At 37.2% G+C, this 21,261-nt stretch overlaps 1 long non-coding RNA gene across 1 annotated transcript in view; it reads right to left on the bottom strand.

The window, feature by feature from the left end:
• Positions 1 to 250: 250 nt before the first annotated feature.
• Positions 251 to 21,261, bottom strand: part of LOC144332809 (uncharacterized) — a 40,133-nt gene continuing 19,122 nt past the window's right edge. Inside the window, exons 2-3 of the long non-coding RNA XR_013400939.1 lie at positions 8,597 to 8,685; positions 251 to 8,517 (exon numbers count right to left, since the gene is read on the bottom strand). This is a non-coding gene — a long non-coding RNA (uncharacterized LOC144332809). The remainder of the gene's footprint in view (positions 8,518 to 8,596; positions 8,686 to 21,261) is intronic.

Below are 21,261 nucleotides of genomic sequence, written 5' to 3'. Positions count from 1 at the left end.
CTTTGGTGTTTAGGTTTTATGTTCCATGCCATAGAAGGTAATCACCATAGAGGGTTTTCTCAATATAGTGTTCAACCTCTCAGCCTATATATTCTCTAGATGTAGACTCAGAAGTCCATCTTAGACATGTTTTGAGCAATGTCCAGTGAGCAAGTGGTAACCAAGAGGAAGCCATACTCAAGATCAACTAAGAACCAAACAGTATTTTGGAACCACACAAAATATTATAAGTCTCCTTATCTCTAGCACATGAGAAAATTGGTGTATTTAAGAGTTGGGAAAAAAATTTACTTTTCCACCTTCCAAAAGAGAGGACAATTTTTATGAGGGCTTATATTAAATATTAATTGCTATGCAACAAATTACTCCAAAACTTAGCAGCTTAGAAAACAAAAATCTATTATTTCCTACTTTCTATGGCTCAGGAATTCAGTAGCAGCTTAGCTGAGTGGTATGGTAAGGTCTCTGGCGAAAATTCAAGAAAATATGTCAGTAGGAACTGTAATTATCTGAAAGCTTGACTGGAGCTGGAGTATCTCCTTCTAAGATGACTGACTTAAATGGCTGTTGGCTAGAAGCCTCAGCTCCTTACTAGCTGTTGGCAAGAGGCTTCCATTTCTCACCATTTAGGCTGCTTGAGTGTCCTCACAGCATGGTTTCTGACTTCTCTCAGAGCAAGTGATTCAAGATAGAGTAAGGAGGAAGTCAAATGTCTTCTACGATCTCATTTTATTTGCTCTATATCATTACTTCCGCCATATTCAATTTGTTAGAAGCAAGTTACGATGTCCAGCCCACCCACAAGAGAAGAGGAATTTACTTTCATTTCTTGGAGTGAAAGAAGTGTCAAAGAATTTGGGAACATTTCCAAAAATCACCAGTGAAATTTTGAATAGTACAAATAAATAATGGGTCTCCCTTAACCAACATAAGGCTTAACAAAATTAAGCCTTATCCAATTCTGAGACTTTCTTTGTAAACTAATTTAACAAAGGATTTCAAAGATGTGAAAACATTTCATGATGTAGCAAATGAATGTTATTTAAACATTTCTCTAATAAGCCTTTGTGATACTGACAAATGCTGGCTAATGTTATTAGGACTCACGGAAGTTAGAACTGTTTGAAAAAATTATCCAAAACTTGGAAATAAGACAAAAGATGCCAGAAGTACTTTTCAATGTTATACTAGAGCATCGTCTAACACTGAGGTCCTACACCCCCAGGCCACAGCCCAACCAGTACCTGTCCATGGCCTGTTAGGAACCAAACCACACAGCAGTAGGTGAGTGGCAGGTAAGCATGAAGCTTCATCTGTATTTACAGCCACTCCCCATCGCTCCCATTACTGCCTGAGCTCTGCTTCCTGTCAGATCAGTGGTAGCATTAAAATTGCATAGGACTGCGAAACCTATCAGAAACTGCATGCAAGGGATCTAGATTGCAGGCTCAAATTTTTCCACGGATGTTGGGGGATGGGGGAGACCACGAAAAAATTGTCAGTGGAAAAACTGTTTTCCACAAAACCAGTGCTTGGTGCCAGAAAGGTTGGGGACCACTGGTCTAATAGGTCTTCCCAAGGTTTGTTTAATTTTCTAGGGAAATATATCTTTGTTTGACTGATTATTTACTGTTCATTACAACCCCAGGCTCTACGAAGCTACATGTTAATTTGCAGATTTTTGTCTTAAGTGATGATTTCTCTCCGATAGAAGAAATGATCCTAACTCTTATAATTTTATTGCTGCATAAGCCATAACTTGTCTTTTCTCAATTTAATAAGTTTATTTCATCACACTATTCATGGGTGACCATATAAATCTTCATCCCTCAAATTATTCTTTAGACCAGCTTTACCTTCCAGCTACATCCCTCATTCATGAGGTAAATAAATCTTTGACATCTTACTGTGTATTTGTATGAGAATAATGCCATGTTTATAATTTTTTGAAAAGTATACTTTAATCATTTAATAATGTCATTTTATTTTTAATTTTTGAAACAGGGTCTTGCTTTGTCATCCAGGCTGCAGTGCAGTGGCACAAACACAACTCAGCCTTGACTTTCCAGGCTCCAGCAATCCTCCCACCTTGGCCTCCAGAGTAGCTGGGACCCTAGGCATTACGCTACCACACTCAGCCAATTTTTGTATTTTTGGTAGAGATGGGGTTTCTCCATGTTGCCCAGGCTAGTCTTGAACTCTTGACCTCAATCAATCTACCCACCTCAGCCTCCCAAAGTGCTGGGATTACAGGCATGAACCCCTGGGCCCAGCTTTGAGGGGATTTTCCCAGTAAGATAGACTTGTCTGCTGCAGTCTATTCTAATGTATTGTCCAAGAAGTACACATTATAAGCTGCTTCCTCTTGAGAACATCTTTATGGGGATCGTGGAGTGAATCCCAAGAGCAACATAACTTTTCTTTCATTAAATCTCTGTTTTTTATTCTTCCTCTGATTTTATGTTTTTATTTTTGTTTTTGGTTCTTGGCCAAGTCTGGTTGCTGTTGTTGTTATGGTTGTTGGTGTTTGTATTTCATCTAATTTATGGTTTTAGCCATGACTTTTTCTGCCATCGAGGCCAGGGATTATTAGTAAATAATGAATCCTTAGGTAGTATATAGAACACCTTGTGTACACATGAGTCCGGTCTATACATGGCTGATAAGTTATTACCCGTTGGAACAAACAATGATTGGAAATCTGATTTTATGGTATGACTATTTGACAACCTTTTTCAATCTAGTGAGAACCCATTCTTGGTCAGGTAAGAGATGAAAGATCATCTAAATTGTTCCACTTTTTGGTTTGTTGCTTTGGCTTTTTGTGAGCTTAACCTAGTTAGGAAAAACTTTATGCCCACTGGAAAGGAGAAAATTTCTTTGAGATCTGTACTAGTAAATTTCATTTTTCTGTTTACCTTAGACCTTTGTCTATAGTTACAGAATTGAAGCGGCAAGCTCTCTGTGTGTCTCTGTGTCAATAACTGAGAAAGGCATTTCCTTTTTATTGTGTGTGCATGAAATATTTCCTACCTCTGGATGGTATTAATATATTAAGTTATAAAACCTCTTAAATTAAAGAAGCTCTGTTCTGCTTGGGCAGTAGAGAACAATAAGAATCACATAAATTTAATGTTTCCAGAATTCTTATAAAGTAAAGAAACTGAACTTCTAATGTTGAGTGTGTTAGCCTTTAAGAAACAAAAACAAAGCCTTTTACAGAAACTGCCAACTCAGAAGCATTTTTATATAAGCATCCAAGTTCATGTAATAAATGTGAATATCATTAGACAAATCAAAATGAATTTCCACGATTTTGCTTAAAAGAGCTTTACATCTTTTTCCTAATTTTATCAATGTGGAGTATAATAAAAAAATACTTTTTTAAATTGTATTTGCTGCTCACTAAGAAACTAGGAATCTGAAGTTCCTAGACTTTTTAACTGCTTTATTAGTTCAGATAAGTTACTATTTCTCTCAGACATTTTTTTAATTGAGGAAAATATAAAATTATATGTTCAGTGAAATAGAATTATAATTCTGATAAGCATTTTATATCAAGAGTTATTATGTCCTGTACTGTGTCAGTTAACACTAATTTTCCAAGATCATTTTTTAAGTTTTAGACAAAAAAGCTAATACTAAATTGAGTTAATTAATGGAAAATTCTTGGATATCTACACAGTTTCTAAGTAAGCATAGTTTTAAGACACAGTATACACTCTTGTTTCTTATTTTTACACATTTTAAGAAATCTATGCCTCTGAGCTCTGTCAACAAATGTATTCATTTGTGCTACTTTAAAAGGTATAAAAGGGAGTGTGTAGCTGTAGAGGTTGCATGTACTCAGGCATTTTGTAGTTTGCCATAGTGCTTGTATATAACAGACAGTTAACATTTACCTACCTTCAATGTTTTTCTGATTAATAGGAGTTAGTTGCTTTGTTAATGCTGAGTTGTTGATGCTATACTAGAATAATACGGAAGAGAAGTACAAATGCGTAAGAAAATGAGATGTATGTGAGAGAGAGAGAGAGTTTTTTTCAAAAGAAAAGGAAAATGGTTTTGTTTTGAAGTAAAGTTTCTTATTTGAGAATTTGGAAGGAATTAATGAAAGACAAAACTTAAACGGATATAGAAAGTTGTAGAAGACTACAGAAAGTGAATGTTATTTGCTTTGGTTTTGAATACCTGCAAACAATGTCTAAAAAGAAGAAATGCAAAAACAGCATTGTACCGGTACAAAAATAGATACACAGATCAATGGAACAGGACAGAAAACTCAGAAATAAGCCGCACACCTACAACCAACTGATCTTCAACAAAGTCGACAAAAATAAACAATGAGGAAAAGACGCCCTAGTCAATAAATGGTATTGGAAAAACTAGCTAGCCATATCCAGGAGAATGAAACTGGACTCCTACCTGTCACTGAACACAAAAATTAACTCGAGATAGATTAAAGACTTAAGTTTAAGACCTGAAATTATAAAAAATTTCCTAGAAGAAACCCTAGGAAAAACTCTTCTGGACATTGGCCTGGGCGAAGAATTTATGACTAAGACAACCAATGCGAATGCAACAAAATTAAAAATAGGCAAATAGGACTTAATCAAACTAAAGAGCTTCTGCCAGCAAAATAAACAATGAACAGAATAAACAGACAACCTACAGAATGGGAGAAAATATTTTCAAGCTATGCCTCTGATACAGAATTAATATTAAGAATCTATAAAAAAAATCAACAAGAAAAAAAAACCCATTATAAAGTAGACAAACAAAATTAACAGACACTTCTCAAAAGAAGACATACACAAGGCCAACAAACATGAAACAATGCTCAACATCACTAATCATCAGAAAAATGCAAATTAAAACCACAATGAGATACCATCTCACCAGTCAGAATGGCTATTATTAAAAAGTCAAAAACTAACAGATGTTGGCAAGGATGAAGAGAAAAGGAAACACACTTATACACTGTTGGTAGGAATATAAATTAGTTCAGCCACTGTGGTATGGAGATTTCTCAAAGAACTAAAAATGGAACCACCATTGACCCCAGCAATCCCACTACTGGGTATCTACCCAAAGGAAAAGAAATCATTTTATCAAAAAGACATCTGTACTCATATGTTTATCACAGCCCTATTCACAATATCAAAATCATGTCCATCAACAGTGGATTGGATAAATAAAATGTGGTATATATGCACCATACATATGTATACATATACACAGCCATTAAAAAAAAGAATGAAATCATGTCCTTTGCAACAACATGAATGAAGCTGAAGGTCATTATCCTAAGTGAAATAAGGCAGAAACGAAAAATCAATACCAAATGTTTTCGCTTATAAGTGAGAGCTCAACATTGGGTACACATGGACATGACGATGGAAACAATAGTCACAGGAGAATCCAAAATGGGGAGAGGAAGGAGAGAGGTTAGGGTTGAAAAACTACCTGTTGGGTACCATGTTCACTATTTGGGCAATGAGTTCACTAGAGGACCAAATCCCACCATTACACAATACACCCATGTGACAAATCTGCACGTGTACATGCTGAATCTATAGTTTTTAAAAAGTAAATGAAAAAGAAGAAATGCATATGTAAAAAGAAAATCAGCAAAGTGTGCTTAGTTTGATGCACTAACTCCAAATATAATGCTTTAGTGAAAGGTTAAGAATTAGGTTTCTCACTTTGAAAATGAAAAATTATTCTTAGAGTAATTAGTCAGCTCTTAATAAGAGATAGTAAAAAAAGTATTCTTCATGTTTTCTGTTATCTGCCCAGGTAAGAGGATTCTGTATCTCACCAAAATAACTTTATCTACTTTGTGCTGAATTTTTATAGCCTTAACTATTTTTTACAAACAGAATCAGCAAACTTAGAAGACAGACAATAGAAATTACTCAATCTGAAGCAGTAAGAGAATAAAAGATTGGGGAAAAAAGTAAACAAAGTCTCAAGAACTTGTAGAACAATATCGAATTGTATAAATATGTGTAACTGGAGACACAGAGGTGACTAGATAGAAGTTAATTCTCTCAGTACCACATGGCTCTAGATTTGTTGACTATACTCCAAAGAGGCCTATATATGCAAATTCACATATCTTGCTGCATCCATATAAATGAAAAGGGACAAAGCACAATGTAACTAACCTTTCGTGTGATCAAGAATAATCTTCAGGTATTATTTATAATTGGGAGAAAGGAGAATTGTTAAGAAAAATTATCCAAAACTTGAAAATAAAGCAAAAGAATGACAGCTAATCTTTTTACTGTCATACCATAGCATTCTCTAATAGGGCCACCCAAAACCTATTTATTTTCCGCAAGAATGTATTTGCACTTGACTTAATATTTGCCATTGATTATAACCCACGTGCAGTTACATGCTAACTTACAGATTTATATTCAGCAGAAACACAAATGATTTGTTTGATGCATGTTCATTTTGTACTTACATAAGTTATATTTTTCATCTTTTGAAATATATAATTTTTTGAAAGATGAAATGCCTGAAATTCAATTTTTGAAAAGTCAAATGACCACATATGAAGCTTGGATTATAAGCAGAAATTGACACCAACTCTTCTCCAAGGAGTAATTTTGTGTGTTTCTTTTTAGGGGATGAACTATATAGCCTTAGACAATTTCATGTAGCAGCTGATTTCATGAGGCAAACAAAGCCTAGATGTATAGGATTAAATGCTGCTTTATAAATCATTAAAACCATCCTAAAATCAATTCAAAAATTGACCAGAAGCCATTGCACTTTGCTCCAAAGAGAAATAACATGCTGAGTAAGCAACACAAATGCTACTCACTCTTTTCCAAACTGAAGTGACCTGCTGGGTCAGCACGGTGCCAGCTAAAACTCTAGCCAACAAAGGCAGTAAAAGTCAAAGAAAGCAAAAACTACTGAAGAGAAGCCAAAATATTGGAAATTTCATTGAGTGTCGTGTTAGTAACTGTATCAGTATTCAGTTCTGGGAAAAGCAAAATGGTGGAATAAGATTATAGACACAATGGTATAAGATCATATACAAAAAACTATCTTAAAATACATGCTAGGAAGTGATCTCAAGACTGGGGGAGATGCCATAAATTCCTATAAGATAAGAAAATCAGGTTTTTCATGTCATCTGATATTGATCAAGAGACCTAAACTCTAATCAGTTATAGATTTTGACTTCAAAGAACAGCAACAGCCCTGGCAACAGAAGCAGCAGCATCTTCCCATGGAAGATTTAGCCTCTGTGCACTACTCATTCCAAATCATTTCCTGATTCACCAGAACCAGCTCTTTTATGCTCATGTAAACACACTAAGGTCCTGATGTAATGTTGTCCTTGGAACCCATGCCCTGTTATGCTAGTGTCAATTATATTTTACAAAAAAATAACCTTCTGGTATCTCCAAAACCTAAACAGGCTTGGCTGGGTTGAATAAACATGTTCAATCATTCCTTTTCTCCCGATCCCACAACAAAAACAAAACCAAAACAAGAAAAATTCCAGAATATGCCCTATAATAATGGGAGAAGCATTGCTGATTGAACATGAGCTACATACACAGAAAGTCATCTGAGAAAATGGAACACAAATACTCTCCTAAAATCCAATTTTAAAAACATTGTTTATTTGCCTTTCCAATTGGGCCTGAGAGTACTACCTCTAGAGGCTTGTGCCAGCAATGCAACAACAGCATTGAAATGGAAAAGAAGTGGAAAGAGGGTAACATTTCAAGTCAGATTTTTTTCTTACAGAGCACATGGAATCTGGGAGAAAAGTGAAAGATGTAAAGAAAGAAATATAGCATTAATTAGAGGGCATAGCTTTGTACAGCTTGAAATACAATTTTGTGATTTTTTTGTTTGAGTGTTTTGTTTTGTTTTTATAAGCTTGCTACACTGTGAGCTCTGTGGGGATACTATTCTTATATCCCCAACTTCCAGCACTTGTAGTACCTGGAATACAAAAGGCACTTGCTGAAAACATGATCAAATTAACTAACTCATGTACTATTTAAAAGTATAGTAATGATTACCCCCACTATAAATCATGTTATCATTATATATCATGATTACCATTATAAATCGGATTTCAGATAAGGCTAGATATGAAGAAGTGTTGCAGGCCACAGCTTCTCAAACTTTAAGGTTCTAATGTTCATACAAATCACAAATCATCTGCATATCATGTTACAATGAAGATTCTGACTCAGTAGTCTAGGTTGGACACAAATTCATAGGTGATGCTAATACTGCCAGTTCATGGACCACATCTTGAGAACCAAGATTCTGGGCAACCCAATGCTTTGTGACAACAGAGGAGACTCCAGAGCGGGGAATTGATGTGTAGAAGTCTGGAGGGCAAATGACTAGCAAGGAAGGAGGAAAGCTTGGGCCACGCAGGCATCAGTGGGGCGCAAGGTGATTAACCATTCGAGGAGCATGTCCATGGCCCCTTTCCCTTTTCACTCTAGAAAGTGAAAGCCTTTGTTTCTGTTAAAAAAAAAAAAAAAATTCCAAGAATCAGTGAGCAAGCGGGATAAATATGTAGGGAACAAGGCTGTCTTCTTACCCTTGATGTCATGTTATAGCCATCCTCATGGCTTTATGAGGCTGGATGAGATATCTCCTTTCTGGCACCTTCTTGAGGATCCTCATGTCCTGGAGGAGAGACCTTGGCTACAACCACAGGAGACCAACTCCCCAAGAACTCAGGAGTTTGAAAGAGATTGTTCAAGCATTACAGATTGAGGCATCACAGATCGCACCAACTGGCTGCCCCTTTCGCTCTCCCTCATTCTACCCAGTCCTTAAGGCTAATCCCTCCCTCTCTGCTCCAAGACTTGCAAACACTGAAGACACAAAGATGGTTCCCACCTCGCCTGCCCCCTCCCCTGTGCCTGGGTTCATCATTCTTCACACAGCCGTCATACCAATGAAGCACAAGATGCTCTCAAATAGATTGCCCCTGTTTGAAAAGATTGTTTCAGGGTCAGAGTGACTGAATCTATTCAAGTAGGCTACTGGCCCAGAGGTTGGGTAAATCTCTCATTTTAGCCCCTAAAATTATCTTTTGAGCTCAAATTTACACAAACGCAAAAAACTTAAAGACCGGAGTTCAACGTATGGGCTGGGGACAGGGAGGGTCCAGTGAGGCACGCAGAAACCGTGGCTATGTCCAGTTTCTCACTCTCCACCAGAGATGTGATGTTTAATTGCTTCATATCTCCCCTTTTCCTACAGTAACTCAGATTGTCAGCGACAGCTCCGGGGCTTGGGCCACAAGCCTGAGGCGCCAATCAAGAGGTAGGTAGAAAGATGGGAAGCGGAAAGCAGGGTGTGCTTGCCACTGAGCTGCCACCCTCAGGGCAACCTCGAGGCACAGCAGCTCCAGGGAGCATTATAAACATGGAATGCAATGTAAAAGGTGTCCCTGGGGCTGTGCGACTCTACAGTCTGGGAAGGGATCTTTGAGAGAAGAGGACCTGCAGGAGAGGAGTGCAGGAGGCAGAGTGCAGGAAGGTCAAAAAGGGCAAGTGGATTCCAGCTCAGTTTGATCTAGAATGTTTATCTTTAAGGCCAGGTGCAGTGGCTCAGGCCTGTAATCCCAGCACTTTGGGAGGCTGAGGCGGGCAGATCACTGGAGGTCAGGAGTTCAAGACCAGCCTGGCCAACATGATGAAACCCCGTCTCTACCAAAAATACAAAAATTAGCCGGCTGTAGTGGCGCATGCCTGTAATCCCTGCTACTCTGGAGGCTGAGGCAGGAGAATCGCTTGAACCTGAGAGGTGGAGGTTGCCGGGAGCCGAGATTGTGATACTGCTCTCCAGACTGGGTGTCAGAGTGAGACTCCATCTTAAAAAAAAAGAAAGAAAGAAAAGAATCTTTATCTTTAAATCTATGTGGGTATGTAGACAATAACAATGATAGCGAAAACATATATTGCCTCAGGAAAATATCGATGCTGTCATTAACTGCTAGAGAATAAATGAGGTTATCTGCCTGGCTCTGTAAAAACAACTTAAATGATTGTCTCATGTTGTAAGCTTCTAAGCATTTCCCCAATTATCATGCTTTATAATAAGGAGTATTCATAACGTTAAATGAGTCAAGTTACCTTGATGGGAGTCTTATTTTATTACAACAATAACCTATAGAATGTGTAGTCGGTGTGCCACTGTTAAAAAAAAAAATTAATTGGGAGGCCATTAGGCTGAGACAGCTCCAATACCTTGGGTTCTTATAGGAGCAAACCAAACCCCAATGTAAATAGTAAAACAACACTTAGGCTGAACTAACCAGAAACTGACAACTAACCACCAACTAGAGACTTTCCACTTTCACCAATAAATGTATTTTCTTTTGTTTTGTAAAAGTTTTCTCTCTTGCCCACCTCCACCTGCCCAGTGGAGCACTGAACTGTTCGTGATCTGGCACTGCTCAGTTCATAAGTCACTGAATGCTCAAATAAACCTGTTAAGATTTTAATGTGCCTAAGTTTATTTTTTAACATCCCCATACCGGAAATTAACCAATCCAGAGGAAAAAATATTTTAAGCATCAACAAGAAATGCATGACAAGATGGATGCATAATTACCAAAGAGAAAAACCATGAGTGATAGCTGAGTTTTGAAAGAAACAAAAGACCAATCATGACTGACTAGTGTAATCTCAAGAAAAATTAGCAATATTAAATGCATGCTCAGTGCCATTGTGCTTCGTCTCTTTTAATCCTCAACAATTCTATAAGATTGGTCCAATTATTTTCCGTATTTTATCCCTAAGTAAAGCATAAACAGGATAAATAACTTGTTCGAGGCCATCCAACTTGGAGGGGAAGAAGTGGAATTCAAATTTGAGCTTTGTCTGCAGATCCCAAGCTTTTGCCACTAAGACGTAGACTCCCTAGCACCGGCAAGCAACATTTATTCCTCAATACCTTATGCTAAGCTGAGTGTTTCATATCCATTATCTAAACCATTAGCATAAATAAATGGTCATGCTCAGTTCTACTCCAGCCAGTCTGAAAAAAAACAACAACATCAAGAAGCCTAGAAAATGGGAGTCCAAAGAGGAAGGATTTCTTAAGGTTTACTCAGGATCGTCCAGAGGATACAGCACTCTGGCCAAATGGTGTGAGCAGTCCAAACCGCTTGGTCTTAGGGATGTTTCAGATCAAGGCCATGCAACCAACCCCTCTTGCTCTGATACCATAATTACCAAGTTTCCTGGTCATGGTCTTATTTCTTTTTGTGTTTGTTTATTTGTTTTTGTTTGTTTTGAGATGGAGTTTCCCTCTTGTTGCCCAGGCTAGAGTGCAAACTACAACCTCCACCTCCCGGGTTCAAGCAATTCTCCTGCCTCAGCCTCCCGAGTAGCTGGAATTAAGGCACTCACCACATGCCCAGCTAATGTTTTGTGTTTTTAGTAGAGACAAGGTTTTACCACGTTGGTCAAGCTGGTCTTGAACTCCTAACCTAGGTGATCCACCTGCCTCGGCCTCCCAAAGTGCTGGGATTACAGGAGTAAGCCACTGCGTCCAGCCCATGGTCTTAATTTTTATGTTTCCTTTTTTTCCCCCTACAAGAAGGGAATGAAGGAACCATTGGCATCACTGCATAGCTTTCTCAGAATAAATTAATAAATTGGCATCTGGCTTATACATCAGTGTTTTGTGAGTTGGAATAAATCAAGTCTGTTCATATGACTAAGCTGTCAAAGTTGGGTTATTCGACCTAAAACGTCGTAACCACACCAAAGTATTGCCATCCTGAGACTCTTTTGGGAAGGTGGCTGACCTCCTCACATCTCTAGATGACATAGCTATTGTGTGTCTAACTAAATATAAGTGTGTTCATTTTTTTCATGCATTGTTTTTCCAAGCCAACACAATTTTTAAAACTCGGGAAGCACATCTTTTGACTATGGGCTAGATGCCATTAATTCTAAAGTACACAATTCAACAAAAAGATAAAGAAAAAGGTGGAAAAGGAAGAGAAATAACCACTGATTAATTACCAATGGGAGTGCTATTTGGGAAAAACGACTCTGAACAAAAATTACTTGTTTTCAACTGAAGATGTTGAATAGAAATACAAAGCAAAGTGATGGAAAATCAACTAAATAAAGGCCTTAGAGAAAGTCAGAAGTTCTTTGGTCTATTCCTAATTTCCAGAAAATGCTTTTACAAATGGTCAGGCAACTGAGCATCTGAGATCTAATTGTGTCACGTCAAACAAACTAGTTTGATGTTCTCCTTTTAGAAGAGCAGATGGAGTAGTCAAAAGACTATGAGAAACCCCTTAAGAAAGATGTGACAGTCTGAGGGACAGACTTAAATTAATGTTTAAAAAAATATAAATGCTTTGATGAATTAGAAAGGATTTTTCAACCCAGATCTAAATGAGATTTTCCTCGTTCTTTAAACAATGCCAAAGTAACTTTCTGGTTTTAAAGAAGAAAAGAGTACAAAAATTTAAGAATTTAAACAAAAATTAATTCCAAGAAAGAGTTCCTTAAGAATGCACCATCAAGGAAAACATTCTAAATCATTTTCTTCTACTGAAAAGTTCTTAAGAATATAGAGAAGTGCAAAGAATGATATTATAAACACATATATGTCTACTATACAGTTTTAATAAATGCTAACATTTTGTGATACTTTTTTGAGAGAAATAAAACCTTCCACATATACTTAACATTCCTTCTATTTCCCATACTAGTCCAATTCTCCTTCCTTTCTCCCCAGAAAAAAAGCATTATTATAAGTTTTGGCATACACTGCATCTACTATATATGTGTGTAATATAAAAATATGTAGTATTATACACACATAGTATATATGTGAAGTATATGTAGTATTAAAATACAGATTGAGAACAACCAAAACTTTCATATCTCATGTGACTCATGTATCTCATATATCTTTTTAAATATATTCTTAAAATTGCTTCTAACAATGAGATATTTTAAAGGAAACTTTTTGGAGACAGTTGGTATGACTAAAAACCAGTGACCATTTCTACTTGGAAAATAATTAGAATCTAAACGAAATTTAGAGCAAGGAATTTATTATAGTGAATTCTGAAATCTATTTTATAAATTTTGAGAAGATACTATGAATGGGAAAGAATTTCTAAGGTGGTGAGGTGATTAAAAATGCTACCAAGAAGCTCACAGTTCATAAACTTAAAAGTAGAGATGAAACAAGTCCAAAATAGATGTCAAAGGTGAACCCAGATACTGTAAAAGACTGTGATGGTTCATTGAATTCTCTTCCATCCATGTGAAGCTACTCTCTGGCAATAACTTACACAGGTTCAGAAATTACATTAACTCTTCAAACCTCCAGAGTACTGTTTAGTAAGTTATTACCTGATGTACTAAATTTTCTTAGCACCTAAATTATTCTCAGAACTTCATTTATTCCCTGGGCTCAGGTTATGGCTTCCAGAAACCGTAGAGTCTCCTGATCACTCAAGAGTTCCTGTGACACCCAATAGTGCTTATCAAATTATTGACAAATCATTTAGGCCACCTGGAAAATCCAACTAAACAAGTGAAAGTCACTCTTAGGCCACCACGTTCACTTGCTTAAAGATAACAGAGTGGAGAAGGGTCAATCTAAAATATTCAGATCTATTAAAGATAGAACCTATTGACCATGTGGCCAGTCCAAATGGCCATTATGATTGGCAAGCAAAGCCAATTCAATAAAGAATGATTCACTTATTGGTTTTATGTAGTCAGAGTTTTAGCAAGTAATAAGTGCTCTATAAGTCTGGCTCTTGGTCAGACTTCTTGGGGTTATTAACAGTCCCTAGGTAATTTTATTAAAAAGAGAGGTATTGATCCTAGTATTCCAGCCAAATTCTAATTTATGGATTTATAGTCTAACCTTCCCAAATTCCCTCGGATTAAGTGGCCTACTCCCAAAGGACAATCACCCTGAGCTAATATGCTTCTCCCAACCACAAGCTTCCCTTGCAGGAAAGCTCCCCAAAATAAACTCTCTCTGGTCTAACTCAACAACACAGAAGTCTTCGTGGGTTTGAATAAGCCTCTTCAACTATCATACACTCAACAATGTAAAATCATATTTTAATCTTTTTTAGTAAGAGATGTGTCTTTAGTTAGTCCATTGCAGGAGCAAATGAACAGAACATTGACAGATGTTCATTTACAGCTGTCTAATTTCTCTATAGATTTTGCAGTTGTGATAGAGAGAAGCAGAAGTATAGGGAGCAAAGCTGTTGAGTTTCGACTCCTTCTGGAAGAAGAGGTAATAAATAATTAGCCTTGCTCTTACTCCCCTTGGAAACAGACATTAGCCTTACTGGTCCAGAAGTGGAGGTTAGAAAACACCAAACAATTTCGTTATTTTACCTAACTCAGAAATATGATCTTTACTTTTTTCCTAAGAACATCGAGGGTAGATACTCTTTACGGGGGTGCAGACCAACATGACATCAAGTGGCTGGGCCAATAAGGTAAATACGTGTAGTGGACCACCAGTCCCCATTAAAACTTGGAATGAGAAGCCATGGACTAGATAATTTTTCAGTCATCCTTGGTCTTACAAGTGTGTAATAGGAAACTAAATAGTTGGATATTTGTTTGATTCCATTTGAAAAATCAGTTGATTCAGGGAGAAAAAATGAGTTGAGGCTATGGGTTGACATCACATAGGCATTAATAGGTTGACAGGGTTTTGGTTTTTCATATGCTTGTTTTGGTGTCAGCGCATAGCTCAAGAGATCTATGAAATCTAGGGGAAGATTTATTTGGTAATAGGGTTAGAGGCATTATTGTCATGGAAAACAATATAAATGACCATAGCTCAGAATGCATTAATGCCATTTCTACGCATTTAAATTACAGCATATTTGGCTGTGAAAAAATAAGTGCATCTAGTAAACACATAAACAGGTATTTAGGGTCTAAATAATAATCTTTTCTAACCAATTCTGACACTCATTAGCACCTTTGAATATAATTTTATGCAATTTAATTTTTTATTTATAAAACTGTTTCCAGGTGTGATTATTATTCAGCCATCACAAGATATATTTTTAAAAACAAAAAAATGACAGCATTCACTTCAAAATTTATGTATGCTGATAGAATATTCTAATTATACAACAAAGTAATTGTGTTCATGTAATTTTTTTGATATTAGTTTACACTGCAGATGTTTGCAAAGGTAAAATAAATCAAAACTCCAAAGCTAATGGAAAAACTCCAGGTATTTTCCATTAGTACTATTCCCTATTTTCTTATGGATTATAACTATGTAGCTTAAGGTGATGTTTGTTCCTTCTTCAAGTCTTTTTCTTAATCTGCCTAACCAGACACCCCAAGCACAAGGAGAAACATCATCTTTGCAGTATTGTTACCAGAGCCAACTATGACAGCAGAGTATGAAAGAGTTATTTCAAAAATAGACTCCTAAAGTTGAGAAACTCATGAAAATTGAAGACAGGCTTCATTTATTTGTGATTCTGGCAACAGAAGTACAACAAATTACCCCCAGTACTAAAGAACTCCAGAAAGGTATTCCACTTTAGGTAGAAATACTATTGCAATCATTCATTCATTCATTGAATGAATTTATTGAGCACCTACTAGATGACAGGTAATGTACTGCGGTGGTAGGGATCCAAGAATGAACAGGATGGGTCTTTGCTCTCGTCTAGTGGGTAGACAGATACACAAGAAATTTGCTTGTGGTGATTAAGATTGCATGTCGAAGATGACCTTCTCCTGGGAATGATGGTTATTCAGGAAAAACATTAGTCAGGCCTGCCTCAGAGGAAGATGGTCATGTTTAAGAATGACAAAGGGCAAAAAGTCTGGTTTCAGGGCTCCTGTGCAGCAGCCTGACAGCATTAGAGACTGCCAGCAGAAACTCTGTGGTTTCCAGCTTAAAAGTTACCCCCTACCCCGTGCATTATGAATGCCCGAAGACAATGCCATCTATAGGACACTGCCTGACTGTGGAGCATGGTGACATTTTCTGCCTGCTGCATTGTTTATTTTCCCTTTCTCATAATTAAACCTTTTTCTAATCCTATAAGGTAATAATATTTGCAAATGGAGAACACCTGGCTATCCATTATGATGAATTTTCCAGGCTTCTGGGGAAAGAGTTGTTCAAGCCAAAAGAAATCTCACACACCCCCAGAAGTAACTTGAGCCCTTCATAATATGAATACATGGGTGCAGAGGTTAAATGTATATTTAAAGCAGAGAAACCATGAATATTGCGTCTCCGTATGTATGTGTGTGCATGTGTGTGTGTGTACGTGTAATCATCGAATTCTAAGCTTGTAGGGTGTGCTTTATATCTATATCATATGTTATCCAGATACCAGTTGTATATTATAAACTGCATATGCAATACCATATGGACACCATAAAATATCACATGTGTTGTCAAGATAATTTTATATTTAGTGCATGATTAAAATGTCCTATATTATATACCTATCTTTTCTGTGTGTACATAGATTTGTCTAACAAATTGCCTTCATTACCAAATTCAGATATAAATCAAAGTTAAAGTCGCTTTACTTAAATTTAATAAAAAGCAATATGGAAACGTGAATACAGTTTGTTTTTTCTTCACTAGATTTTTCTGCCATGCAGCATTTAACACTGGTGCAGCTGTCAATACCCATTCATCTGCTATCGGGCAGCTTTTTCCTTTCACTCACTGTGACATTTTTAAAGTGGCAAAAAAAAAAAAATAAAGCTTAAAACAGCATATTTGTCACTTTTTTCTTTCTGGTGACCTTTTAAGCACTAGGGAAAATTACTCTATATGTACTAAACCCTTTAATCATTACATGTACATTTCACAATAGTCCTTTATATAGGGGTATGATTTAATTAAATTTAAGGAATTTACATTGTACATGCTGCTGTTCATTTAATTATTCAAAAATTTAAACACAAGAAAACCTCATCGCTTTTAGCTATGGCAACCATGTAATGCAACTGTAATTTATATTAAGACTCATTTTTATAAGTGGAATTTCAGAAATAACTTGTGCATACCCTCAGCTTCCAGCTTCTAAATTCTGATAAATAGCTACATGAAATATACTTATTCAGTAAGTAAAAAATATGTGTTGCTAGTGAGGCATGACAAGGAAGGTTTTGAGAGAGGAGATGTAAGAATGAGTCTCAACTCTATTTTGGATCACTGTGTGACCTTGAGGGAGTTGCTGAATATCTCTGATTTGCACCCGGAATCTCATCATGTGTGAAATGAGATACTGATAGCCACCTCTCTCCAGCATAGTGTGATTGTGAGGAACAAATTAGCAAATATTTGTATATGTGCCCTGAATCTACAAAAAAATGAAGAGGAATGTGATTTTTGGTTCAAAACCACAAATATTCTGTTTTCTAGAAATGGTGGAGAAATTAACAATTCTTATAACATGCCAGAAAGAAATCAAATATTTAAAACAAACTAAAATGACAACATTAGCAACATATTATTCTAAAACTAGAAACGGAAATACTGCTGCACCTGCTATAGAATGGCTTTAAAAATTGCAAAAGGTAATAATTCTGGATTGCCTCTTTAGTCTCAGTTTTAGTCTCATTACTTTGATATAATTGGCATATCTTTAAAAATGACCAGGTCTTTTTCCTCCTACCCTCTAAACTCTGTGGCCTGGCGTAGTAGAAAGTGGATGAAGTTTACAACAGCAGTCTTAGAACAGTGATCTTCGCCATTTACAAGCTGGTCACCAGCAATATGCTGGTACACAATAAGATCCTGATGAATGGTATTTATTACTGCTGTTCTGGCAAGAAATCTCTTGGCACCCTTTACAATAAAAGCGACCCAGTGACTTTATGTATTCTGTCGTGCAGTAAGCATCCAGGCAGAGGTCAAGAGGCAGGTGGTCCTCTTCTTCCAAGAAGTCCTCTTGGAGCCCTCCTCCTCTGTCTTTGACATGCTGGGAAAGCAAGGGCCTATCATGTCCATAGGTAAAATGAAGTTACATTCCAAGCCCTCCCCTTGAGGCGAAGGATCCTGATGTCTTTCTTTCCTCCCCTCCCCAGTCTTCTCATATACACAAATTCAGGGTGGGGAATGGGGTCAGGTGGTGCCTGGTGGTCATAGGCCCGTTCTAATAGAGTACACTAAGCATTGTAATAAAGATGACTACACAGATCATTTGAAACCATTCAAATCGGAGGTTTGGAATAGGAACTTGGATCGAGTCAGAAAGAATGAATGAAATTCTCCAGGCTGGCAGGAGGGAGGAGAAAGATTCCTCAAACAAAGACAACAGCATGCTGAAACCTAGACAAATGAAATGGCACGGCTGGTCAGCCTCACTGGGGCTGGCGTATGGCTTGAGGGCAGATGAAGATCAACAGTGATTGTCATATGTGCCATTCTGAGAAGTCTGGGTTTCATCCTCTATTCAGCTAGGACCCAGTGATGTTTTCAGCGAGGAGATGACACTCCCTGACTTGTGTTTTAGGAAGATCACTTTAACATTTATGTGGAGAATGGGCTGGGGTGATAAAAGACTGCACGATGATGGATTGTACAATGAGGGTAGGCTTTGGAATAGTCAAGCAAGAAAAAGCGTGATCCTGAACTAAGGTAGCATTGGTATAAACAGGAGGAGAAATTAGGAAATGGAACCAACCAAACTTAAATGAATGACCCTGAGGAGTAAGAAGGAGAGAGAGGTTGAGGATATCCTGGATAGTTTGAGCAGATAGGAAACCAATTAAATATAATAACATTATATATATTTCAAAAGGAAAATATTCAAACACAATTACATCCAAAGACATCAGGAAGCAGTCACATGCTTGCACTTATTTGTAACAAATGTTTGCATTTAAGAGACATTTTTAAATTTATATTTGACATTTTTAAACAAAGAGTAAATAACTATATTCCTATTACTTAAAATCACCTTGAATGTGTGACAGCTACCAATGCTGGGTCATCTTATTGGCAATGATATGCTTCTCCAAACTGGGGGTTAACCCTTAAACATGATGTCATGCTCAATAATGTTCTCAACAAAGAGTCAGGTAGTTTCCCTTCAGTTTACATGGCAGCTGCATCTTAGAAAATGTCATATATGTTTAGGCGGTACAAGCTTACTTCATGTCCATACGTAAAATGAAGTTAGATTCCTAGCTTAGAAGATTGTAAGTGGCTCTTTTCACCTACGTGAATGGCTGGGGGGAACATTTGAAGTTGTACAGAACACAGGACATTTCTTTAACTGTCCCGTGCTCCATAAGGTCCTTAGCATTCCTGCCTTCTCGCAGGCTGTTGTTAATAGCCAAACCATTGTGAAACCTAAATCACTGGGATGATTAAACACCTTCCCAGTGAAATTCCAAAACATTCCTAGGGAATGGTATCACTCTGACCCCACTGAAAACTAGAGTGCTTAGGGAAAGTTCCAGAGAAAACACCACAGTTTCCTCTTTTCATAGCAGCTGGGGAGACCATTTTAGCTCTGGAAAAAAAAAAAAAAATCAACTCTTTAAAAAGAACTTTGATCCTGCTAGTTGAGAAATCTTCTTTGGTGTGACTCAAACTGTACAAGACACACTGATGGCCAATCAAAAAGGATGAGAAGGAAAAAGACAGTATCGCATCCATGCTTTCATTTTTAAAGTGTCATTTCTACCTCTGCGAGCTTGTGTGACCTTAGGCAATTCATGAACTGTAACAGGCATTTCTTCGTGCCTTGAGTGTCCAGGGTAGAGCTGGGAACAAGATACAGCGAATGGCTCTATCCTTTACTTAATGGGTGGGCCTCGCCCGCTGGTTTGTTGGATCCAGTATTGCTCTGGAGCCAGCTTTCACCAGCTTTTGAGAGCCAATCTAAATCTTCAGGAATTTTGTGAGCCAACTGACAATATGTTGGAAGCTTAAAATTGGCCATAGCGATAATATTTAAACCATGGAAATTGGCAAACACTAAAAATCAGGGCTCTCCCCACTCCCCAGAGCCAGTTGTTAAACATTTACCAGTATACCACTGGTTGAAGCTCTCCCCGATCCTGTAAGAAAGGTAGAGGTTGTCACCAGGGAGGCATTTTACAAATGCCCATAATCCTCTATGTTCTGTCAGCCTCATAGGCTGCTCATTATACCCTCATGCTTGGTAATAATGTTACAGTAATCCTGTTACTTATAGACATGCCGATGCTATTTTTCTGAAGCACCCATGCAAGTGTCTCATGGGTGGGCAGTCCCTGTGCTGGTCACTGACATAGACAGCCAAAATGGCTCGCCCTAAATAGACACCTCTGGAAAATCCTAACACCCCCATCTGTGAAAGAATGCATTTCAGCCCTCCCCTGCTAATCTTCTTACGGTAGCTAAGTTTTACTCAAAGCTTCAGCTTAGACATAAACACTAATTCACTCACTCTTCAATCAATCTGCCACTATGGCAAGACCAAGCTTGGGGAAAAGCCACAATAGCCTCAAACGCAACTTGAAACTGACAAATCCCTTAGCTTCAGTTTCTGGGCCAAAAAGAGTTAAGAGTTTGTCAGCTTCAAGTCACTAGAGGCTTTAGAAGTCAGTCAAATCTGCCGACTCAACACATTTTGCTTTAAATAGGAAAGATGCCAACTGAAGCTGAATGGTAAAAGAGATTTCCAGGGAGTGGTAAAACTAAGGAGAAGGCAGGAGAAAAGAATATGTAGTGATAGTAATAATTCCTTTTTCAAACAATGTGACAGTACTTTTACTAGATATTTCTTCTCCTTTTTCCATTATATCCTCTGTGCTAAGTATTATTTTGGCCATTTTTACAAGTGGCAAAATTAGAATGGTCAGATAAATTTCCCCGTGCATTTGGGGAAATTAGAACTAAAATCCTGGTTTTCTGATATCTTCCTCTCAATCACTTCTACTCTAGATATGTGTTTCCCATTTGGCAACAGGAAGATAACATAACTAAAACATCCCTTGAGCCACATCCATACTTAGGATTTTATGCACATGAATCTGTTTAAAAAATCGTTGAAAATAGTCAAATATCCATTTAGTTCAAGTGAATTCTAGCATTAAAAATATATTTATAATCTGTGATAACTTCATATGCCATTATCTCCTTACATCTTTTTTTCTTTTTCCAGCTTTACTGAGGTATAATAAGCATACAATAAACATAGTAAGTGTACAATCTGATGTTTTGATGTATGTATAAACCCATAAAATA

Source organism: Macaca mulatta, chromosome 11 (assembly GCF_049350105.2).
Source record: "Macaca mulatta isolate MMU2019108-1 chromosome 11, T2T-MMU8v2.0, whole genome shotgun sequence".
Taxonomy (NCBI): Eukaryota; Metazoa; Chordata; class Mammalia; order Primates; family Cercopithecidae; genus Macaca; species Macaca mulatta.
This window is presented reverse-complemented; position numbering and strand designations above follow the sequence as displayed.